We start from the raw sequence: 24,759 nt of genomic DNA, 5'->3' as shown, positions 1-24,759 counted from the left end.
CGCTCGAATGTATTCATATAGTAGAATATTAATATTAAACGGACTCATTTAATGCGGAAACAAGAACGCACTTGGGGAGGTAAGAGACTTAGTAAAAGAAAGACTAGATTCACTGTTTTCTGGATCACTGATTGCAATCAGACAAAAATACGTGATGAATCCTGAAAACGAAGGAACTTGGAGAAACTTCCTAAGAGACACCCAGCAAGTAGGTGACGGATGGTTTGTCTTTGTTACGATATAATCAATAATGAGGAGGATTTAGGAAGTCTCATTGGCAAACATCTGACTTACACCAGCCCAGAGAGGAGCGTCTCACTCCACGGTACTGGCGTGCATCTGTCTGTTCTAATCTATTTTAATCTTTTGGACGCTTTGCCTGAAGATACCAGCACATTTATGTCAGCCAGCCGGGCACCACGAAGCTCCAGTTGGAGCAACGGCTGTTGCAGGTATTTTGCTTGACCTGTGACATGGTTGTTCTCTCAGGCGACACTTTCAAATGTCCTGATTAATGAACGTATAGTCCCGGTTTCCTTAGGCCCAGTCATTACATGTATAATTAAATAAACTTAAAAAAATAAAATGCTGACTCACATAAACGAGTGCTCACAGGAGGCCAGGAAGCTGCGGCTACAGGATCCCCAGGACCCCAATACCAGGTTGCAGAGGATGAGCCGTGGTGCGTCTTGTGGCCTGGAGCTGGCTTGCACCTCAGCGCCCTGGGAGGGACCCGAGAGGCCTGGAATGATGTGGTCAGTCGCTAACTGGTCATTTTGAGTTTGAAGTTCTAGATGAAAACAGCTTAGAATACAACTTTCTGGCCACTCCCTGTAGACCCGTGCCCGGCCCCTGACGGTGAAGGCCCGAAGAGGACAGCTGTGTAGCCATCAAGAGTCGCGACTCAAATTTGGGCTCAGATTATGGACGCTTAAGTCATCTCAAATCCTGGCGTTGCGTGTCCCTTAGAGCTAAAATCTTGACATTTTTCATTTCAGTCATTAACAAAAGGTATTAATTAGTTTTTTTTTTACCAGCCTATATGCATTTTTATTTCAAAGTGAGATTAAAATAAAAAGAAATCATGATGTAATAGTCTTTGGAAATTACTACCATAAGTTTTATGCTTGACAGGCGTTCGTGGAAGCAATTACACCGAATTCCTCTTCCAACATAATAAAAAGAGATGATGTTCGCTGAGCACTTATTACGGGTTAGGCCCTGTGCCAAGCACTGGTCGTGCAGTAACACGCGATGCTTTCTCTACCTCATGCAGAGGCGGCCTTATTATTTTTGTTTTTCAGAACAACTAGTAGAGGCCCAGAGAAATTAAGTGATTTGCTCGAGTTCACGTATTTGATACATGGGGAAAAAAAACAAAGAAAAAACAGAATTCTAGTTCAGGCCATTGATTTTACATCCTCTGCCCTTAACAACTGTGTTATATTGTACCCATAAAAATTATAATAGTAAAATACTAAAAAAAAAAAAAAACTAAAAAGCACACTCAATTCCCCACCTTGTTGTTGATTTCAATTATTCACATTCCTTCTTGTCATTTTCCCTTATACAGGAAAAACTTTTGCATATTTGAGTATCACATACATCATTTTGTAGTTCCTTTTCTCATAAGCAAATGACATAGTATTTGTGATATAGTATTATATAGGAAATAATCATTTCAACGGTTGTTTGAAATTTTACCATATGGAAGAATAATTTAATTAATATTCTCCTATCCCAGAACTTTCATGTTATTGGAAACTTGGTGGTGTTGTCTCTGAAGCTTTATGTTGAATTATTTCCTTAGAACAGGCTACCAGGGAAATGGCTCTTGGATCATGCTCTGTTTTTTGTGTAGGTATCAGATTGTGCCTTTACATAGGACTTACACATGGCCTTTCTGAAATGTTGTTGCTGTTGTGAAATCCGGATAATTTGCCTTAAGAGTATCCGTGGCATCTGGCCGACGTGGATTGGAGGGTTTATCTGGTTAATTGGTCAGTGGTTCTCCCTCACGATTATATTTAAGTTGTCCTTGACCACGGTGCCCCATTGAACCTAGTAGAGGCTGACTTATTCTTTGCCAAAATGTAGAAGTAACTATGTTTAACGGCAAGATCTTTAATAATTGTCATCTAGCATCTGTCATTATGAAGAATATGTGAACTAACAACTTAAGAAAATGTTTGTAAAGCATGGTTAAGTTCTTTAATAAAAATTACTAAAAGATCTTCACCACAATCCACGCATACAAACTAAAGTAACCCCCTGATATTAGTTTTTTTATTTTTATTTTTTAGAAAGACTGTATTTACTCCTGAGAGACATAGAGAGAGGCAGAGACACAGGCAGAGGGAGAAGCAGGCTCCATGCAGGAAGCCCGACGTGGGACTCGATCCCAGGACCCCGGGGTCAAAGGCAGATGCTCAACTGCTGAGCCCCCCAGGGTCCCCTGATATTAATTTTTTTAAATATCAGAATCATTAATAATTAATGGGTCTAAACTCACACAGTAATAACAATCATCTAGAAGGATCTTTAGAAAGGATCCTTTGCTCTACCTTATATCCTATAATAGAGCCTTATTTATTTATTTATTTATTTATTTATTTATTTATTTTTTTACTCTAGACATTGCTGTAGCAAATAGCTACACATAGTAATTCTGTGCATATTCACACCTGGAAATACGAGGGGGTTAACGCTGCATGAAACAACTCCTGACTGGGTGCTGGTATGCTCTTCTCTTTCTTTCATGGAGTAGAATTCTGAGGTGCACACCACATAGCCCCTTGGGGGCTCCCCAAACAAGCCTCCTTTTTTTGTGTGTCTGTCCCAGTTGCTTGCATTGGTGACCAGACCCATAGCCCATCTTTGATTTGTTTTAACTCCTTCCTAATGTTTTTTCTTCAATTCCCTGAATCACATTTCTTGGGATAATTTCCAAAATTAATCTACCTACCTGAAAGCCCTTGTCTCTGGCTTTGCTTTTTCGAAGAACCTAGGTGAAAGCATGGAGCATTTACTCATTTAGCTTCAAAAAGATAAAAGAACTCAAGAAAAGATCTTAGGGTAAAAATTCTAAGCTCAAGATATATGGCATACATTTTCAATCTAAGGGTGCTTATGGTTCTGTGTTTCTAGTATGTACTCATTGTAAAACATTAAGATTAAAAACTAAGGGATTTCTTAGAAGAAAAAGAAACTTACAAATATCTTTCTCAACTCCCAGAAGCAACGACTATATAAATTAATATGTTGGTATGTATCATCCAGCTTTTTCATGCATATAAATACATTTTCAATGTAAAACTATACGAACTCTATGATCTTTGTTTTATGCATAAAGATGGTCTCTGAATTTCCTTATATAGACTTTATTTAAAATGGGCTTTAAGTTAGAAGCATTCTAGTGTGCCTGAGTGGCTTGACGTTTAAGTGTCTGCCTTCGGCTCAGGTCATGGTCCCAGGGTCCTGGGATGGAACCCCGCATCGGGCTCCCTGCTCAAGGGGGAGTCTGCTTCTCCCTCGGCCCCTCCCCTCCAACTCATGTGTGCATGTGCTCTCTCTCTCTCAAATAAAGAGATAAAATCTTTTAAAAAACAAATTAGAAACATTGTATTGCACCATACGAATTCTCTTCGCTTTTATACTATTCTCTTATTTTTGGACATTATTCATCATTCTGCAAAGATGATTATTCAAATGTGTCATGTATGTATGGTGTGTGCTATGTGCTTGTGGCATAGGTTTCGTGCGCTAAATGTGCGTTATTAGCATGACGTGTGTGGGTATCTGTTCTGCGTGTGTGGTCTAGTGTGATACGTGTATATTGTATGTGTGGAGTGTGGTATATATGTGGTGTGTGGCAGTCATGTGTGTGGTGTATGTGTGAGGGGCATGTGGTTTACGTGTTGTGTGTGTGGACTACACAAGGTGTGTGCGTGGTCTATGTATGCTGTGTGTGGTCCACGTTTGGCAAGTGTGTGCTCTGTGTTGGGTGTGTGTTGTGAAAAGTGGTGTAAGCGGTGAGTATGTGTGGTTAAAAAATGTTATTACTCAACAAATACTTATAGAAATATTATTAAAATAAGATAATGACAAATGAGCCATGTTTCTATTGGAAATTTTGTCACATTGTATTTAAATCATTGGTGTATGAGAATCTTCCCTTTGCTCTCCTGTCTTAGTTATTCTGTGTACGTATGTATATAATTTGAAGGAAAAATGGTGTCTATATTTATTCAGTGGTATTTACATGATAGTGAAGTTGAGAACTGCTTTAAGCTTTTCATATTTTATTGGGTATTTGTATTTTTATTTTTATGAATTAATCCATTAAGCTTTTTTTAAATTAATCTATTAAGTCTTAAAATACTAGCAACTTCTTGCTAGACACGTCTCCAAAGGCAAGGGAAACAAAAGCAAAAATGAACTTAGAATTTAATCAAGATAAAAGGCTTTTGCACAGCAAAGGAAACAGTCAACAAAACTAAAAGGCAACCTATGGAATGGGAGAAGATATTTGCAAATGTCTTATCAGATAAAGGGCTAGTATCCAAAATCTATAAAGAACTTACCAAACTCAACACCCCAAGCCAAAAAATCCAGTTAAGAAATAGGCAAAAGACATCAATGGACATTCCTCCAAAGAAGACATGGAAATGGCCAAAAGACACATGAAAAAATGCTTAACGTCACTTGGTATCAGGGACATACCAATCGAAACCACAGTGTTATCCCACCTCACACCAGCCAGGACGGCTAAAATCAACAAGTCAGGAAACAAGAGATGTTAGTGAGGATGCAGAGAAAGGGGAATGCTCTTTTATTGTTGGCGGGAATGCAAGCTGGTGCAGCCACTCTGGAAGACAATATGGAGGTTCCTCAAGAAGGTAAAAATAGAGCTACCCTACGACCCAGAAATTGTACTACCAGGTACTTATCCAAGGGATACAAACATAGTGATTTGAAGGGGCACCTGCACCCCAGCATTTATAGCAACAATGTCCTCAATAGCCAAACCACAGAAAGAGCCCAGATGTCCATCAAGAGATGAATGGATAAAGAAGATGTGGGTTATATATATATATATATATATATATATATATATATATATAATATGAATGGAATATTACTCAACCATCAAAAAGAATGAAATCTTGCCATTTGCAATGATGTAGATGGAACTAGAGGGTATTATACTAAGTGAAATAAGTCAGTCTGAGAAAGATAAATACCAAGTGATTTCACTCATATGAGATTTAAGAAACAAAACAGATGAACATGGAGGAAGAGAAGGAAAAATAAAGAAGATGAAAACAGAGAGGGAGGCAAATTGTAAGAGACTCTTAACTCTAGAAAACAAACTGAGGGTTGCTGGAGGTGATGCAAGTGGGGACATGGGGTATCATTGGTGTATGAGAATCTTCCCTTTGCTCTCCTGTCTAGGTGATGAGCGTTAAATGCTAGGTGATGAGCATCAAAGAGGGTTTGAAGTTATGAGCACTGGGTGTTATATGCAACTGATGAATCACTAAATTCTACCCCTGAAACTAATAATACAATATATATTAATTTTGAATTGAATTTAAAAAAAAAAGCAATTCACAAAAGAAAAAATAAAGTTCTCTCAAGAGTTCATAAAACAGAGAATTGTGAGAAGGACAAGGGAAGTGCTCTCAATAGAGATGATCTAAATCCTACATACACAGACAGACACAGAGGGATGGTTATTCGGACTAAACTAAACCCATCAGATATAAGTTTTTCAGTACTTTAGTCTTAAATGGACGTAAGAAGAGAAAATATTAAAAATAAATAAATAAAATAAAATAAAATAAAATAAAATAATAAAAAGAAGAGAAAATATTAAGCACTATCACCATAAAAAGGGGAATGACAAGGAGAAAAAAAAAGACTATCACTATCTTTTGTTTCTTAATTCATGAACACATACCTACATGCTAAACATATATACACAAACTTCTTATGCAAAAATCTAGAGACTACAGGTGGGAGTGTATACTCAGGATGGGGGATAATGATGTGAGGAACATAAAGTTGGATCCGACTGAAATTATTCAGTTCCACTAAGCTGAAATTCTGGATTTGAGGTTGTAGCTCAAGAGGTAAGAAAAGGCTCTAGTACTTGATTGTTTGGCCGGAACATGGCCCAAAAGGTGGCCTACACTGTGCGAGGGGGAAATGCCAGAGCTGCCTCGGTACGCTGTGGAGGAGGACCCTCTTAGGGGATCGTCTCCTTAGAGGGATGGGAATGTTAGTGTGGGTTTATCATGTAGGACTTGACTTCTCCCAATGACCGAGAGATGAATGTGTGAGGAGTGGCCCCGGCATCAATGGAGAGCTTTGTGGTCATTCTTTTCCCGTAGGTCAAAAGTTCCCACTATGGGAATTGCGGTCATGGACATAGGATCCTTAAATGCAGTGGGGTGGGGGGAACTGGATTCTTATCCCAGTTAGTGGTAGGGCCCAGTGCTAGGGGCCAAGAGACAGTGTTTCATCCCCAAAGGAAGGAGGTCTGGTTAGCACAAGGGGCAGCAGAGTCAAAACAGCAATGAGAATGGTCTGACTCCCGCAGACCTGTGGCATCAGCTGGCGTATCGCCGTGTCTTTAGAAGAGAAATAGACGTTCGGTCTCCTAAATTCTTGCTTGGTCTGAATCAGATGAAGAATTCTGGGTAAAATGATCCAACGTCCAACCTGAGTCATAAGAACAGTGTCATGGTCCTTCAGACTTGAGTCAGTCGACAGACCTAGGACCCCTTAAATGGAGGGAAGGCTACGTCCCCTTGAGGAAGGATCCTGCTCTCCTGTCAACGTTTTATATCATTAGCATGACTCCCAGCCGTCCACCAAGGGGACAGATGGCGTTTTATTAAGCGTTGGGGAGAAGGACAGAATCAGATTCTCCAGGGACATAGTGGACTCTCGCGCCAATGGCTGGAGACCCGCGGAGTCACTGGCCCACCTGTTGAAGCTGGTGTCATGGAGGCCGAGTGACCTGGCTTAGGTCTGCCTCGCAGTGGGTTCGGCGGTTCTCTGAGCACATCCTGAGGTTACTTTTCAGTTTGGGGATGTGTGGTTAGAACAGACGCCCTCAGCAGCCGGCGGCTTTGCACAGCGTAATGCTTCTGCTCCGTGCGTGTGAGCAGCTCGTGCAAAACTGAGGCTGGTATCCTGTCCCCATGCTCAGCTATGGGGGCAGCAGGAAGCCCCCGATCCCTGGACAACGCTCATCACAGCCCTTCCTGTCGGACGTAGCATAACACCAACAGCTTTCCGCCTCCTGAGGTGACCGCGGAGCACCATGGCTCTCGCACCCTGTTTGTGTAATATCTGTGATGACGACTGCTCGCTTCCATCTGCAGCGTCAGAGCCACCATCACCATGAGGGGGCCGCGGGGCCGCACGCGGGAAGAGCTGAGAGGAGCTCTGCTCAGGGCCAGCGCTGCCGGGGTTCGAGTGTGTCTCCTTCCTTCTTAAAGACCAGGGCTTATCAGGGGCCGGACCCGCAGCATTGCTGGGCCTTCTGAGCCCCATTGAGACAACGGTAAAGTGTGACCTCCGGAAAGCTTGGCATTTGAGTCACTCTTCAACAAAAAAGATTCCAGTGGTGAATTCAGCTACGTCTCCGCACACTCCGTTTGGTACTTTACCAAACACCCCGCTTCCAGGATGTTTACATTGTATTTTTGCCACTGAAGGGAAAAGCTCCCCTTTCACAAGTGGGCTGTCGGGGGCTCAAGTTGCAAAGGCAGAAGGGCCGGGGTGGGGGGACACCCCTGACTCCCAGCTCTCTTTACACAAAGCAACCTGGACAGGTAGGAGCCACGTGGCAGGAAAGGAAGCACAACGGTGTGGGGTGTCTGCTCCGAGACCTTGGCTGGCCTCTCCTCAAATTGCCATGTTCCATTTTCAGAAGAGGAACCAGAATATGTACATCCTAACTCAAAAATTCTGCAGCTTATGAACTTTGCTACCATAGGAGAGAATGAGGTTCGATGACTGGCGTGCGGGGGTTAATCCAGAGGAGGTGGGGAGATGGGCTGGGCCCCAACCCCCCGCCCCAGGCCGCATGGCCTGGTCCCTCCACATGCCTGATGGGCCCCAGCTCCGGGGGCTCTGGCCTTGCTGCTACACGGGACCGAAAGGCCTTTGCTTTTGTTTCTGAAATGTCAGAATCTTGGCCACCAAGGTCTGGACGCTGCGCTCACCCCCGTGGCTTCCGTGGCGTCAGGAAAGGGACCAAGGACGCCGCGAGGTGACCCAGCATACACTCGGGGAGACTCCTGCCTCCCGCAGGGCCCACCCATAACAGAAGTGCCGACCCCCTGAAGCCCTCGATGTGATGCTTAGAGCATAAAAGAAAACTGCATGAGACCTAAGCTGTGGGAGGAACCCAGAACTGACTGCTGTGTCGTGAGATGGTTTTGCGTTAGGACAGATGTGACCAGAAAGAACTAGATTTAACCCAAATTAGCAAATTTAGTTACTGAACGTCGATATTTAGGAAGTATGGATTCGTAGTGGTTTTCGCCAGCCTGACTAAAGCAACAGACTAGTTTCCATATGAAAACATCCTAATAATACATAAAATTTACTATGGAATAGAAAGAAAAATGGAACAATGTTGGTTCACCATAGTCCTCCCTTTCAAGGCCGTTCAAACATCTGTGCATGTCTAGTTTTTACACGTAGAATGTACTAGAATTTTTACTCTCACTGTCCATTGTGGTCCACCCTGATTGGCTACTTGCCTGAAAATAAGAGAACATTTTTCTTTGGCTTGGGTTTTTAGATAATCAGCAAAAGGTCTGTTAGAGAACGAATGAATTTACACTTTGAGGAATATGCCTATGGGTTTAAAAAGTTGCCTAAACCTTACCTCTGCATCAGGGAAAGGATCACAGCATCATCTCTCTTCTGCGCTGGAGCGGTCTTTCCATAACTTTGACCAGCTTCTATTTCTAAGACTTTTTTTGGACTGCAAAAAAAAAAAAAAAAAAAATATCAAACAAACAAAAATATTGTTTTTCCACTTTTTTCCCCCCATACGGAATATTCATGAGCTAGACTTTCCTTTCCTTTTCCTGACTTGTTTTGGGGCTTGCGAGCAATATCTCCGTATCACCTGCCCCACTCCGTGGAGTAATTACCTTTTTTTAGTAGATTAGTGGTTGGTAGCTGTCCAGTGACACATCGGAGCTGCACAGACTGGGTCTCATACTTTTAAAATAAAAACAAAAAAATCACAACTTAATAAGCACCGCTAAATAGTGAATAGCACAATTATTTAAGGGTGCCTCCCTTGTTTTGTTAAGGTATTGACCATTGATTGATCTCTCTCATTACTGAGGATATTTTTTTTTTACTTTTTTTTTACTTTTTTTTTTTTACTTTTTTTTTTTTTTTGAGGATATTGTTAAAACATCTGCTGTATGTCCAAACATGCTGTAGGCATTGAGGAGAAGAAAGGACGGCTATATTCGGGCATCTCACAGTTTTGTGGGGAAGAAAAGAGGGAGCGTGTCTACTGGAATATGCAAGTCACACAGGGCTCAATTCTAGAGGGATAGTCCTGAAAGGTTGCTTAGAAGGTCTGCAAGCATCTTCCTGAAGGATGGAGCCAAACCAGTGGAGGAGGGAGGCGTTTCCAAGGAGACAGAGGGGTGAGAGGCCTGTAAGCAATCAAGCGTGTTGACCCGAAGAGTAAGGCACAAATAGAATAAACGTGGAAGGTGAGGCTGGACGGGAAGGTCGGCATCATTTCACGAAGGCTCTTCGATATCAGCTGAAGTGAGGAGTGGGTGCTGGGTAATGCAGGTAGGATGGGGCTGGCTGATAAAGGAGGCAGACGGTTATTGTGGAAGTCTGGGTCTGGATGTGGCGGCGTGAAAAGCCCTGCAATGATCATGTGAACCTTTAAAAACCATTTCCTAAAAAAAATAAAAAATAAAAAATAAAAATAAAACCATTTCCTGTGATTAGATTACACTCAGAATATTCAGAATGTAAATGACCTATCAAATTTTATGCAATCATCCTTACATAAAGCTATCCATATTAACCTATGTCTCCTGGGTCAGTTACTTATTTTTTTTATTAACCCCAGGCACCGGTGTCTTATAAATCCAACGTTATTTTTAACAAACTTTCATAGCGCTGATAGAGAGCAGGATTCACTATCTCTAACTTCAAGGAAAGGAAATGATTTGCATTCCTGCCAGAAATCCAATGTCAACAGATATCAACCCCTCGAAATACGCTTGTTATTAAAGTAGTAACAGTGCATGAGACTCATAAAGGACTAAAGGGGGGAAACAGACGTTGATAGAAAACTAACCTTAAAACACAGAAAAAGGACACGATTATTATTGATGTCATTGGTTTAAATTTCCTACCCTAAAAAAGCACTTTAATTACCATATGCTTATCATGTTGGTTGAATTCATTTGTAGAGAGAATACAATCATTAATTATCATAATTAAGACACCTGAATTCAGAATGAGTGGCGTTCATTCTAACCTCAGTTGTAGCTATGTTTTATCTCTGACAGTTGGGTTTCCAATCAAATGTTATCTGATTTTTTCTCCTTAATCATTAAGAAATGCTTTACTAATTAGCACATAAAATTCATGCCACATCAGACTGAATTGAATCAAGGCCTATTATCTTGAGCAGTGAGACACTTTGAAATTCTCAGTAATAGGGCATGAATATGTTATACGGTTCATACACATTTCATGAACCTCCACATTAGCACGATTTTTTTTTTTTTTCCAAGACAGTGCCATTAGTTATGCCATTTTCAGGACCTTTAATTCGATCATGCTGTTTAACAGCCTGTTAGATTGTGGTGCTATAAAGTCATACATTAATTTATCTTTGGTTACACTTCGGCAAAATGATTGTATTTGGTTATAAATATCCTGGACGGATGAAAAAGGACAGACTTGCTGAAAGCTACAAAGCACTGTTGAGATAAACCCTGGCTTTAATATTTTATGAAAAGCAATTTAGGATTTGTGCCAGAAATCTTCTCTTGGCCTTTCTCCCCCTGACGTTGTACACGCTGCTCTTTGACCAGGGGCTGGGCCTGTGCGACCACATTGGCGGGCTCTCGGACGCTGACTTCTCTTTGCATTTGGCTGGAGGCCCCAGGGACAGAGTTATGTCGCTCATTCCCTCTCCCTGACGCCACTGAGCGTGGCTGTGTCCCTCGACTTGTGTCTTTAGGAGATCCTTGTTTCCAGGTCAGGAAACGCCCTCTCAGCCCTCCCCTTGCTTCTGGTATTACTGGCCCTACCTACATTACTGCACACAAAATACCGTACACAAAATTATGGCCATCAGGGTCTTAAAAATAATAGCAAAGACAAAAGTTAGCCACCAGTTGGTGGTAAACACTGAGAAACTACCCCAAGTTCTAGACTTCTCGCCAGTGCCCCGGGTAATGCAAAACCCACATTCCCATCTGGCGACAGTCAGCAGGAGCTACACGGGTCTGTAGTGTCTGGGCGCCGGGAAGATGCGCTTTGCCATCTGCTGCCCTGCTCCTGGGTCGTCTTCTGCTTCAGTCTTCTGCACTCCTTGCAATACTCTGCATTCTTTGTAGACACTTGAGTTTGCACGAAGGGGCCTTATAACGAACTGGTGGTATTCCAGTGCAGTCCTGGCATCCATTCGGCTCATTCTCTTCTTTGATTAGGTCACTGCCCCAAGTACATTTCAATTGAGGCTCTCTCCTCTGTTTGCAGAGAATAAACAGAAGAAAACTTGAGCTGCTTCAAGCCCCACAGATACTGAGTAGCAGTACGAAGGTTGAAATGGAAGCACACAGAAAAAGTGAATGAGAAGAAAAAAAAATCTTTTTAATTTTTATGTAGAGAAAATTTGTAATGCATATGAAAGATAAAATACATCCACAGACCAAGAACCTAAGATCGTTCATTTTAATACTAGAGAATTTTTATTTGTCACATCTATAGTGCGTTACTCATTTTACTATGTATTATCTATGATATGTAATAATATTTTTTATTTTTATTTTTTAATTTTTGTAATAATATTTTAAGTGAATTTTGTTTGATATAATATATACTTGATGATATGTTAAAGCAAGCAATCATTTTACTATACAAAGAATTTTAATGCATTATATTAGCAAATTATATCACATTTCTAGAAATAAATTTGTATCAGCGTCAGACAATAGCCATACAACTCAATTCTGCTCTTTACTTAACATAACTATGTGTGTATGTATTATCACTCTTTTAAAAATCACGTAGCTGCCCCATGATAGCCTTAACCAACCCAATTTTTAACAGATCATATCAAATTTTGCTTTTATACATTTTTAGTTTTATCATTCTTATACCTAAATCTTTTGCATATTTCAAAATTATTTCCTTAGAATGTTCACGATATAATCCCCAAAATAAGTAAAACAGCTGGGCTTTTTTTAACAAATATTTTGACAGATTTTCTTTGTTTAAATAAATAGATTAATTAAATAAAAGGGATTTCACCATGTCCAGGTACTGAGCAGACTGGACTGTTTTGACATGTCTTAACTTAACCTCTTTCAGTCAAATTATAATCCTAGAACCGCAAAATCTTAAAGGTCAATAAATATTTACAGTTCACCCTTGAACAATACAGGGGTTAAGGACACTGACTGCCCCACACAGTGGAAAATCCACTTTATAGCTTTTGACTCTCCCCAAAACTTAACTACTCATAACTTACATTTGACCAGAGGCCTTTCTGATAGCGTAAACAGTTGGTTAACCCAGTTTTTATGTTAAATGTATTATATATTTTATTCTTACAGTAAAGTAAGCCAGAGAAAAGAAGGTGCCACTGAGAAAATCGTAGGGAAGAGAAAGTACACTTATGGTCCTGTACTGTTTATTGAAAAAAAAAATCGACGTATAAGTGGACCCATGTGGTTTAAGCCCATGTGGCTCAAGGGTCAACTCGGTTTGGCATCCGTTCTGCGCACGGTGAGGATGTAGGCGCAAATTAGGCATGAACACGGATTAGCCAGTTTCCCTCACTCTCTAGGCCTTTAATCGAGTTGAGACCTGAGGTTTGGTTGTTGTTGAGTTCATGACTTCCTAGGCTCTATCATGCCAAATCCCATAAACAAACCCAACAACACAATACCCCAACACACACATGCACACTTACACAGAGGACTTTTTTTTTTTTTTTTTTTTGTAGAATGGATCAGAATGACTCTGTTCATGTTTTCCCACGACCACATTCTTTCAGCAGCCTACGGAAACCTGGTTGCTGTGCAGTGAAGCCTGCGAGTCACCATTAAGCAAAGGTTCCGTGTTGTGATTAAGTCAGTGTCTTGACTGGGTTGTGTGTTGATGTCCGTGGGCGTCTGCAGACAGAGCAAGAACTCCTGGGGGTGGGTAGGCGACACCCCACGGTACGGGGGTCCGCGGCTGGTGGACGCCCCAGCTCTGGGAGGCCCTCTGTCTCCGCCGGGCCACCCCCTCTTTACGCAAATGGGAAAACTGAAAATCAGCGAGCCGCGTAAACCTGCGCAATGCCCTGCAGGGAATCAGTGGCGGGCCTGCCTCCTCCGTTCCTCTGTCTGGAGGCACCGTCCAGACAAAGCTTGAGAACACACCGGGCCTTTGCAGGTGGCTTTGCTTTCCTCCTTCACGGTGAGCAGCGAGATGTGCGGCCCCACTGTGTGGGGTCCCTCACGCTGTCCCGGCAGACTGACTGAAAGAGCGTGGGTCGCATGCAGTGTTATTTCAAGATCATAAGATATTTGAGAAACAGATGGCGGTGCGCACCAGAGATCACAGGAGATGGCAGTTCACAGCAGTAATTAAAAGGATCCTGAACAATGGAAAGGCTTTTAAATCAAGCAGTAAACTTTACATAATTAGGCATTCTATTTTTTTTTCATTCCTTTTTGGCACAGTTTTAGACAAGAAAGTTTTTTTTTTCTTTCTGTCAACAGTTTCTTTCCCCCTATATGTTATGCAGAGGAGGCCTTTGAGCATTTGGACGTACGTGCAGTCAGGAACCAGCATGGGAGCGTGGCGCGAGCTCCAGCTCAATCACTTGATCAGAGTCGTCCGAGAATCTTCCTGGGCCTCCAGCAAGCCCATCCCGCCTGGAAATGTGACGCTACCTGCCACGGGGACGAGTGGCTTCACAGAGGAAACATTGCCACGAGGGGATCCGTGAAGAATCACACGGTGGCCCGTGGGCTGGGGCAGAGCGCACGGTCACCCAACTTTTGTAGCTCGCACAAAAGATGTGCTGTTTCTAAGACGAGACATGAGTGGCCGCGGTAGGAAAGATCTGATACGAGTGTCACGGATCGATTTGCTAAGTCACACGAGTAGAGGCGCAGATCTTCATGGTCAGGACTCTAGAGAGCAGGTGGCCCAGGGGACGCTCCGAGCAGACACTCACGAGTTAAATGCCCACGGTAGTTAAGGGGGCTCTCGTGCTCCCCGGCCTCCCCTCGTGTGTGTGTGACCTGTGCGAATCCGCCGAGAGAGGCCGGCGTGCACACGTGTGAGTGGGGGGATCCTCAGGCAGGCTCCTCACCCGGGGCGGCCCGAGCCAGGCCCGTCCCTGTCCCGCGAGGTCGTGACCTGGGTGCCCCAGTCCGGGCTCCTGCAGGAGGGGACACACGATCCAGAGCCGCCCCGATGCTTTGGGGGAGCCACGAGCTGCCTGGGGTGGAAGGCAGGCGCCTGAGGGCAGCGGATGCTGCGGAGCCGTCAGCTGTGGCTCCTGATCCCAGACGGGCCCTGTCCTGTGACCTGCTCTATGCGACTCCGCAGTGGTCTGGGCTGGCCTTCGTCTCCCGCATGCCAGGCGGCCTCTGGTCGCGCCCGGCCTCCACCCTCACCCCCGCTCCCCGGGCTGGGCAGCCTCTGCGCTGCGGCAACGGGATGGCCCCATGCCAGGTGGGAGACCGTGTGCGACGAGGCTTCGGCACACGTCTGCCCCCCACTTGCAAGCTGTTCCAAAAAGAAAAGGACAAGTTTAGATCTCCTACTAGGGGACTGAAGTCGGGCCTGGGGATCAGGTGGGCCTAGGGTGACGTCTCCCCTTGCTTACACGCTTGGCCTCAATGTGTGACAAGCCTGGCGGATTGCTCATGTTGTCTTCCTCTGGGGAACGTGCTGCTCCCCGCACGCCGCGGGTTTTGCCAGGCTAACCAGGGTCCTTCCAGGCCATGTCACATCCGGACCTCAGGGGACACCGTGCATTTGCTGACGTCACAGGCTGTGACCCGGGGCTCCTGATGATCACTTGCCTCATGCACGTTAGGAAGGAAGCCCTCGACTCCATCGGACTCACCGGGTGAGACAAGCCGAGCTGAGAAATGAGGGACTCAGATGCCTGATGGACTCCAGGAGGGGCCTGATAAAGCCAGCTGTGATGTGGGTGACCAGGTGGGGATCCTGCTGTGATGTCGGGTGATGAGGTGGGGATCCCGCTGTGATGTCGGGTGAAGAGGTGGGGATCCTGCTGTGATGTCAGGGTGACCAGGTGGGGATCCCGCTGTGATGTCAGGTGAAGAGGTGGGGATCCTGCTGTGATGTCAGGGAGATGAGCTCCACCTGGAGCGGGCTTGGACGGGACTCCCTCTCTGCCCCTTGGCCACGGACCTATTCTGTGTGTGTGTGTGTGTGCAGGTGTGTACGTGTGTGTGAATAAGGACGGTAGAAAAAGAGGGCTCTCAGTTTGTGAAATCGCAGAATGTAATTTTAGTTTCTGAAGTAGAAAAGATTGTACTTCATCCAGAAATTCCTTCTCCAATTATCTTGATTCACGTGTGTACATTTTGGATTTATTTCAGTAGTCATTGGTTCATGTCATGAGTTTGTTTTTCAATTATTCATGAATAGATATTTGTTGAATTTTTTATTTTTTGGAAAAAGTCTAACTGAGCAGGTAACCGTATTGTAGTTCTACAGACGAAATGGACCCTACAGTGTGTAGCGCCTCCAAAGGCAGATTCCTGGTGGGACGGCCACGTGCACCTGCAGGCCGCGGTCTGGTAGGCGCGCCCTGAGCAGCCCCGTTCCTGCCGACGAGCACACGCAGCTCCGCAGGGACCACAGGCGGGCGTGTGAGAAGCACTGTCCTACCCCCATTGGTTTGTTTTCTAAAGTTCCTTGAGATACTCCAGTAAAATGTGGAGACAGAGACAGAAGCTTCTGAATTAAAATACTTGACTTTGAAATCTGGTTTTCTGACTTGCAAGATGTGTGACTTTCGACAGTGTGCGTAAGTTGAGGATAGTAAGAATATCTACATGGGTTTTTGTGATTATTGAATTAAACGGGGGCCATTTGTGGCACTTACGAGTCACGCAACACGTGTTAGCATAATGGTTACTACTTCTCTCTCTTATTGAAGCTGAGGTTTACCGTCGTTCTCAGATGTGCTGGGGCTATAAACCTCACATTTAAATTATTTAAGGATTTATTTATAAGGGCTTCAAAAATGTCTACTTTTAATGAGTATGTATATTTGTGAACTACACATTGTTTAAGGCTTACGTCCTTCCAGAAACCTTCTGCCTCAACACAAATGACTGTTTTATTTTACGGAATTAAAAGAAACACACCATAACCTGATTCTCTTAAGACTAATTGCATTTGTTGGAGAATTATTAAACACACACACACACAGAGAGAAGTATAATTTCTGACATTTAATACCCTAGTCAAAAGTGAAAGTTGAATTAAATCTAGGGAAAATGTCACTTATTTTTAAAGGAGAGCATAAGGTGATAAAAATAGTCTTTCAATTAATGTTCATGCCCTCAGAGTCATATTTTGGAATTAATATAAATTAGTCCCCAGAAATCTATTTCAACGAGTCATTTGAGGAGAGAGAAAAACGATATAATCATATCCCCTGAGAAATAAATAACTTTTCTTCAAGATGAACTTGAGATTCTCAGCCAAAAATGACTGGATCAAGAAACTTGGGTTGAAATTGATGGAGAAAAAAAAAAAAAGTGAATGTTATTCTTAAGCAGGATGGTCCACTTTTGATGAGATTTGCGTAAATCCCAAAGTCCAACAGAGAAAAGTAGGCAAGAGAAAAAGACAAATGAGATTAAAATTACTTAATAGAACGCAGAAATCTCAGGGGGTCACAAGGAAACAACAGAAGATTGCAAAACCATTTCTGTATCCTTAAGAGGAGATCGTTCAAAGCTATTCTGAAATCAAAGAAAACAAAAGTCACTTCTAAAAATCCATCTACAGGACAAAAAGAAATTAAATTTGAGCCCAATTTGTATTAAATGTTGCTTTTAAGAGTGAATTGGCTTAAAAGAAGATGTAATTTCCCTTGTGTAGGAAGATACCAGATCATGAGAAGATTTACCACTCTTTATGAGTCCTTTGCCAATTCTTAAAAAAAAAAAAAATAGTGTTTAGGACTCCATCCACTTGATAACCTCACCTTTCTATCTATTATTATCTCTAGGTTGATGTTTTCTGTATCAAGTAAGACATGTAGGTAGGATTGCAGTGTTACTAGGAGTCTGTCCACAATTAAGAGTTGTTTCCTTAATGATCATCCACATGTAACATGAGGAGACCCACGAGGGGGGGGCCATGGGGTCTTGATCCTGTTTGGGTCTGGGAACCATGATCAGATGGGTCTGTTAGGGGGAGCCGCCCTTAAAGGTCGACTTCCTAGGGACAAATCAGCCATCAAAGCAAGGTGCTAGCTTAAAGGGACTAGACCACGCATTCCCTTCTTCACTGAGACGTCACATAGTGATAAAAAGAAGAGTTAACAACTAGGCAGCCCATGAATTCAGGGTAAATTATCGAGGCCGTACGTTCATTCTTCTTAAGCTTGAGTGTATATGAGAATCGCCATGATTATCCCCAGGTTTCCACCTTTTCTAATTTTTTTTATTTTTATGTATTTATTTTTCCCCCCAGTTTTCCACCTTGAAGACCCTCCAACCTCAGAGGCCTGGGTTAGATCTTGAGCATCTGCACGTCTAAGGGGATTCTTGGGTGAGTCTAATGATGGGGGTGTTTGGCGAACTCTGTTTCGGGGTATTGGAATGGGGTTAAGAAGGTACAGACCTTTTCTCTTGGCACTTGTTATTTTTCTTTTCTTCTAGGGTATCAGTGCTTTGACGTTGTGGCCTCTCTGCTGTACTTTGCACCGTTAGTGTTCTTTTGCTTTCCCTCTCAGTTTTGTTCTGCTACAATCTCATGCGGTGTTTCACTCTGTAAATCTGATGATCTACGTGGCTAAGACGATCCACGTATTGGAAGGTCCACGTATTGGAAGGGCCAAAGGACGGTCTAGCAGTGTGAGGACAGGGAGTCCAGTTTCAGGAGTGGAGCACTACGTACCAGCATTTCAGGACAGAAAAAATTAGAGAGATTAACTCTTAACCCATGCTGAGTGGGCACTTACTGTTAAAAACAACAACAAAAGCAACAGCAAAACAATTCGATTGAGTAAATTTGAAAATCTAATTGGCTTTATTCAGTGATTCGTGAATGCGGCAGCATCGCATCTAGCGAACAGAAAGGAGCTCGGAAGAGCTGCAGAAAAGGAAACGTTTTTAAAGACAGAAAGTGGGTGGGAGAACGAAGTCATAAGCAGAAGACAGGATTTTCTTCCAGGACGGTCATCTTACCTTAGGGGACCCGCCAGGCCGACCACCTTCCTGGCGCAGCCCGGAGATGCTGGACAGACTGACAAAGATTACATTCTTAGGAGAGGACGGAGCTGCAGCCGAGTTAGCCATTACACTTTGGTGTGCTGACGAGGGGCTTAACCCAAGTGATTCCATTTTGGGCCCGTTTCCTCTTTTTTTTTTTTGACATTAGCAATCAATTGTTCATTTAAGTCTGAAATTCTTTTGTATCATCTTGAGTCTCATAGCGGATCCCCTGTCTGTAGCAGCCAGTGCTTACCCAGATAAGAATCAAGCTGATAAGGCATTAGGCAGGGATTATGAAAGCCAGCTTAATTAAAGAAACTTCAAGGGGATCATAAATAATCAGTGCAAGTTATTAACTTTTGACAACTGCTCATCCGTACTGAGTTCGAATGACTTCTGGCCTTAATCTAATTCCGAATGAATGCAGTTCATAAGGGAAAATACCCTTTATAAATGCCTGGAATATAGTCAACAATCTTTGAAGCAGAAATTTCCCCAAATATACTTAGACATACTTTACATGTTCTTAATATTCATATTTCTGATCCAATATTTTTCTCGACTTAGAAATTTCACTGCTAAAACGTCAGCCTGTTCCGTAAAAAACTAGATGAAATGCCACTTTCTCTATAGACTCTACCCTAGATCGATTGAAATTACGTTGTTTCCTTATTCACTCGATATACCTTATTGTTTGCTGTGATCCTAGTAACCCCATCTGGCAGTTCTAGTTGTGTACAGTCCCGTATCACCCGGTGGGGTGTAGGCTCCACCTGGTCACCTGGTCATACTCCTTCTGCTCGGAATCCCCCGACGTACCTGGACTAGTGCCCTGCATGAAGTGGATAATTGATACGTGAGGTGAACTAATTACATCTTGCTCTCCTGTTTTTCAGAGCTCCTTTTGGATGATGAATGATATGTCACTCGTATGTAGGTAACTAAGAAAGTGTTTCTTAGTAGGGGAGATGTTTTTCTCTGCTTGGGTACTTCTGAGGATGCAGCATGTTCTCTAACTTTGTTAATTTTTGTTTGCTTATTTTTATTTTGTTCTTTTAAGAATTTTTTTTTTTTTAGATTTTATGTATTTATTCATGAGAGACACACAGAGAGAGGCAGAGACACAGGCAGAGGGAGGAGCAGACTTCATACAGGAAGCCTGAGGCAACATGTTCTCTAACGTTGTTAATTTTTGTTTGCTTATTTTTATTTTATTGTTTTTTAAGATTTGTTTATTTTATTTTATTTTTAATAATAAATTTATTTTTTATTGGTGTTTAATTTGCCAACATACAGAATAACACCCAGTGCTCATCCCGTCAAGTGCCCCCCTCAGTGCCTGTCACCCATTTTATTCTTTTAAGAAAATCTTTTTTTTTTTTTTTTAGATTTTATTTATTTATTCATGAGAGACACACAGATAAAGGCAGAGACCCAGGCAGAGGGAGAAGCAGGCTCCATGCAGGGAGCCCGACGTGGGACTCGATCCTGGGTCTCCAGGATCACACCCTGGGCCAAAGGGAGGTGCTCATCTGCTGAGCCACCCAGGTGTCCCTCATTTGCTTATTTTTAAAACACGTTATCATGAGAGACTCCTAACTCTGAGAAATGAACAAGGGGTGGTGGAAGAGGAGGTGGGCGGGGGGTGGGGGTGACAGGGTGACGGGCACTGAGAGGAGCGCTTGACGGGATGAGCACTGGGTGTTATTCTGTATGTTGGCAAATTGAACTCCAATAAAAAAAAAATAAGCCATTTAAAAAATTCTAAAAAAAAAAAAAAAAAAACACGTTATCAGAAACTGAGCAAAATTAAGAGTGGCTGTTTGGGGAAGAATTACCAAACTGGTTGATTTACTCTAGTTGCTCGTCAGAGACTTAGGCCTTTCGCTCTGTGTTCTGTGTGTTTTTCTGGATTAGTGTAATTCATACCCACTGTAAAACGGGCGGCTACGCGGTTTTTAGAGTAAAGTGCAAGCGTGGAGTCCGGAGGGTTGGGTCAAACTAATGGGGGGGCTTTAGGAGCACTCAGGGGCCAACCAGAGATTCCCGGCATCAGAAGGCGCAGTCGGCGTCGCCTTAAACGGGTTTTCCGAAGTGCGCTTCAGAGGATGCTGGTCAGTGTGGCGGATGAGGGTTCGGGTAGTGACATGTCACGTCCCACCCCACATTGTACACAGTTTTCTCAGCCTCCAGAATATACTGACTAGTCGTGGAGATGCTGTAGGAAGAACGTGCCGGTAAGAGGCGTCGATGGGGCAAGGACGCAGCAGGAGCCCTTCGTCGTGGCCAGGACGCAGACTGTATGCGTAGGGGACCCGGCCCCGAGTGGTCGCAGGCCCGACGGAGGAGAGCCCCCAGCAAAAGCAAGACGGGCCGATCCGCCCTAGGATTCTGACGTTTAGACCCAACCCAGCAAACACGTCCTGGTCCGATGGCTTCGGTCACCCCAGTGAACTCAGGACGGCTGAGGGCAGGCGAGCGGCCCCGGGACGGATTCGAGCACAAGGTGTCTCCGCGTGTCATTGTGCGTCCGGAGCCCGGGGCAGAGGGTCTCAGAGCAGCCGCTGAGCGTGGGGCTCCCTGGGGCCTGCTCTGGGCTCTGGGCTCGAGGTCCCCTCTGCCACCCCGGACCTCAGCCCAGGATCCAGCAAGCGAGGCCTGGGCTGCCTCACGCAAAACCGGAGCCGAAAAAAAAAAAAAAATTAAAAAAAAAAAAAAAAAAAAACGGAGCCGAGCCCACGTCCCACTTGTGAAGAAGCAAAGCTTGTCATTCAGGTTAACATGGGACGGGGACGGGTTCCCTACGGTGCCCCCACCCCACGCCCCGCTTCCCCTTTAGGGGTGAAGGCTCGGGTTGTGGCCTTTCCCTCAGCCCTACCCAGCCGGCCGCTGCCCCTAGATTTCCCCGAGGCGGCGCCCTGGGTCCCCCCAGTGCCCTGCCTCTGCCACCTGCAGCGTGCGGCCGGGGCAGCTTCCTGCGCGGCTCCCCGGGCACCTGCAGAGGCCTGGTCCCTGGAGCCTGGTCCCCGGAGCCTGATCCCCAGGCGCACAGGGGCCGCAGAGGCAGGTGGGGTGCAGGGCTGTCACCCGCACACGGGTCTGAAGGTGCCCGGGGCCGGATCCCAGGTTTCCGCAAGCGACGCGTGTGCAGTGACCGATGGGGTCTCTTCCCTACAGACCTGCTGGAACACCGAGGGCGTCTGTGACCCTGGTGGCCGGGCCCTAGCCCTGAACTGCAGGCCCCCTGCCACCGAGATGAGGGCCACCTGCCACCCTGAGCTGGGTGCCCCTGAGCCCCCCGACCTGCAGGCCACCTGCACCCCCCGAGCTGAGGGCCACCTGCGCCCCCGACCTGTGGGCCACCTGCGCCACCCGAGCTGAGGGCCACCTGCACACCCCGAGCTGATCGCCCCCTGCGTCCCTTGACCTGTGGGCCCCCTGCACCCCACACCTGAGGGCTACCTGTGCCCCCCGACCTGAGTGCCCCCTGCATCCCCGACCCGAGCGCCCTCTGACCCCCGAGCAGCCGCCGCAGCCTGCAGACGGAGCCCCACGGGTCCTTGGAAGCCGAGCGCTGTCCAGCCGCCCACGGGTCACACTGAACAGAGAAACTGGGGACCTGGCAGGTGCTGGTCTGGAGATTGTGGGGAACCAGGAAGAAGGGCCCAGAGAAGGCTCAGTGAGAAGAAGACGGTGCAGAGGGATGTCGGGGACACCAGTGTCACCGGCGCGGAGATGAGCCAGGAGGCGGCTCGGGGCGGGGCAGCCTGCAGGTCCCACGGGCAGGTGCACTGTCTTGGGCGCGGGGTCGCCACCACCCACCTGCTGGCTTCATCCTGTGGCGTGTGCTGGTGGGACAGGGTGTGAGCCTGCGGCCAGGGCGGTGGGGACCCGAGGGGCAAGGGCAGCCGGTGACGCGTGTCAGGCTTGCCACCCGGTTGCCGCGAGCACAGGCCCGGGTGCCTGGCGTTAGTGGGACGACCGGGGCAGGCGCGCTGGCGGCCGTTCGGGGCCCCGGGACAGTGCGAGGACAGGCCTGTAGGGCCACCAGCCCGGCCCGGCCGCGCCGAGTGGGGACAGTGTGTGTCTGAGACGCGGGCCGCGACCCCGGGAGCGAGCTGGGCGCCGCACCCCCCGGACTGCTCCTCCTGTCTGCGGTGGAAAGAACCGCAAAATAAGATTTTAAGTATTTACAATCACCTAATAAAATGCTTCATGGGTATTTATGAGGCGCTCCTTTAACTGGATAAATTGTAATATTAATCAAAATCAAGACTACTGCTTGGAGTTCTGCCAAGAACCCAGATTAGAGACAAAGCTTTTTCAGGTATTTCTCAATTCATCAGTTCTCAGTTCGGGCTGTTTATCTCGTTCCGGCCGCGTGTTGGGGGGGAGGGCGGGGGGGATGCAGCTCTTCGGCAGGAAGAAGTCAAACCGTCCCAGAAGAACCGCTGTTTGCTGGTTTATTAGCGAAATCGCGAAGGCTTAGGATACTGTTGATGTTAAGTGAGATCCCTGCAAAGTGACCGAGCGCGGCTGCGGCCTCATTACGTCACCACGTCTGTGCTGGGACCCGGCGGGGGCAGAGTCTCCATCGAAGGGGATTCTCCGCCTCCTCCCTGCCCGTCGGGGCCCCGGGGTCGAGGCGGCCCACGCTCCCGAAGCAGATGGACCACGGTGGGGTTTAATGGTTTGTGGCCCTAGAAACACAAAAAACATTCTTTTTTTTAGATTTTATTTTATTCATTCATGAGAGAGAGAGAGAGAGAGGCAGAGACCCAGGCAGAGGGAGAAGGAGAAGCAGGCTCCATGCAGGGAGCCCGACGCGGGACTCGATCCCAGGACCCCAGGATCACGCCCCGGGCCGAAGGCGGTGCTAAACCGCTGAGCCCCGGGGCTGCCCTACAAAAAACATCCTTATCGCAGAATCATCTCTGAAAAAAAATCTCAGGAACCATCTAGATTGCTCCCACTTCTTGAAGCCCAGTCCCATACATAAGGCGAGTTCATATTCCACGGGGCTTTGGGGACAGAATGCGGAAAATCCCACGAGAGGGGATGTTTGCTTTGTTTCATTTCGGCCCTGGGTTACTCCGGCAAGGCTGATTGTGAACTTAATGGGTCTCACGAACGACAGTCACGACTCATACTCGAATTTCGCTGCATCCGACGTCAGGAGCGCTGGCAGAGCTCCCAAGTGCAGAGAGAGACCCCAAAGGTGGTTACGTGGGGCGCCCGGCGCGGCAGGGACCCCCAGTCCCAAAAGGCTGGGGCGGGTGTCACGGGTGCCCTGAGCCTGGGGCTCCTGGAAACCAGGGTCAGCGCGGCCCGGCCCCGTCCCTCGGTGTCTGCCCGCCCCTCGGGCCTCCCCGTCCTACCCCAGCTCCCAGCACGGCCCCCGAGGGGACGGGTGGCCCAGCAGGCGGGGGTGTCCAGCCGGCCTCTCGGGGCCCGGGGGTCAGCGGCGGGCGGCAGGGCCTTCCAGGGCCTTCCAGGGCCTCGGGCAGCAGCCAGCAGCCACCCAGGGCCCCCACGGTCAGCAGCTCCTGCTCCGGCTCCGGCCACGGGCCCAGGGGGGTAGGGGGGGCCAGGCCCGCTGTGGGGAGGGGCCGCAGCTCGTCGGGCCCCCCCGGATCGGCCGGGCCTCCAGGGGCAGCTGCTCGGGCACCTGCAGCCCCAAGACATCCAAACAGCAACAATAAGGAAGGAAAAGGCTGATCGGCGGCCTGGTCCCCCCCCATGCAGAGGCCGTGACCCCTGTCCCTGGGGCTGTGAGCCGCCTCCTGTCGCCGTCCCCGTCCTGCACGACGCCTCTCAGCACCCGTGTCCCCCGGGTCTCGCTGCCCCGCAGGCCGTGGGGCGAGGCGGGCGCCGTCCCTGGGCAGGCCCGACCCCTGTGACCCGGTCCCGCTGCGGGGAGGCCTGGCCTCGTGGCCGTGGGGACTCCCTCAAGAGACGCTCCTCCCCGGGAGTTTGGGGGAGTCCGTGTGTGAAGTTCCCGTCGCCGCCGTCGCGAAGCATC

At 46.5% G+C, this 24,759-nt stretch overlaps 3 long non-coding RNA genes across 3 annotated transcripts; 1 reads left to right on the top strand and 2 right to left on the bottom strand.

The window, feature by feature from the left end:
• Window positions 1-600: 600 nt before the first annotated feature.
• On the bottom strand, window positions 601-9,377 carry LOC111096138. Its single transcript, XR_005358967.1, has 4 exons — window positions 9,183-9,377; window positions 8,912-9,010; window positions 2,966-3,004; window positions 601-742 (listed from the first exon to the last, which is right to left on the bottom strand). It is a non-coding gene; the product is annotated as an uncharacterized LOC111096138 (long non-coding RNA).
• Window positions 9,378-9,398: 21 nt separating this feature from the next.
• LOC111096137 lies at window positions 9,399-15,469 on the bottom strand. The gene is made up of 3 exons (XR_005358966.1): window positions 15,380-15,469; window positions 11,494-11,829; window positions 9,399-9,962 (listed from the first exon to the last, which is right to left on the bottom strand). It is a non-coding gene; the product is annotated as an uncharacterized LOC111096137 (long non-coding RNA).
• A 2,522-nt stretch (window positions 15,470-17,991) lies between these two features.
• LOC111096136 lies at window positions 17,992-21,373 on the top strand. The gene is made up of 3 exons (XR_005358965.1): window positions 17,992-18,072; window positions 19,634-19,674; window positions 20,915-21,373. It is a non-coding gene; the product is annotated as an uncharacterized LOC111096136 (long non-coding RNA).
• The last annotated feature ends 3,386 nt before the right edge of the window (window positions 21,374-24,759 follow it).

The sequence above is a fragment of the Canis lupus genome, chromosome 5 (genome assembly GCF_011100685.1).
Source record: "Canis lupus familiaris isolate Mischka breed German Shepherd chromosome 5, alternate assembly UU_Cfam_GSD_1.0, whole genome shotgun sequence".
NCBI lineage: Eukaryota > Metazoa > Chordata > Mammalia > Carnivora > Canidae > Canis > Canis lupus.
This window is presented reverse-complemented; position numbering and strand designations above follow the sequence as displayed.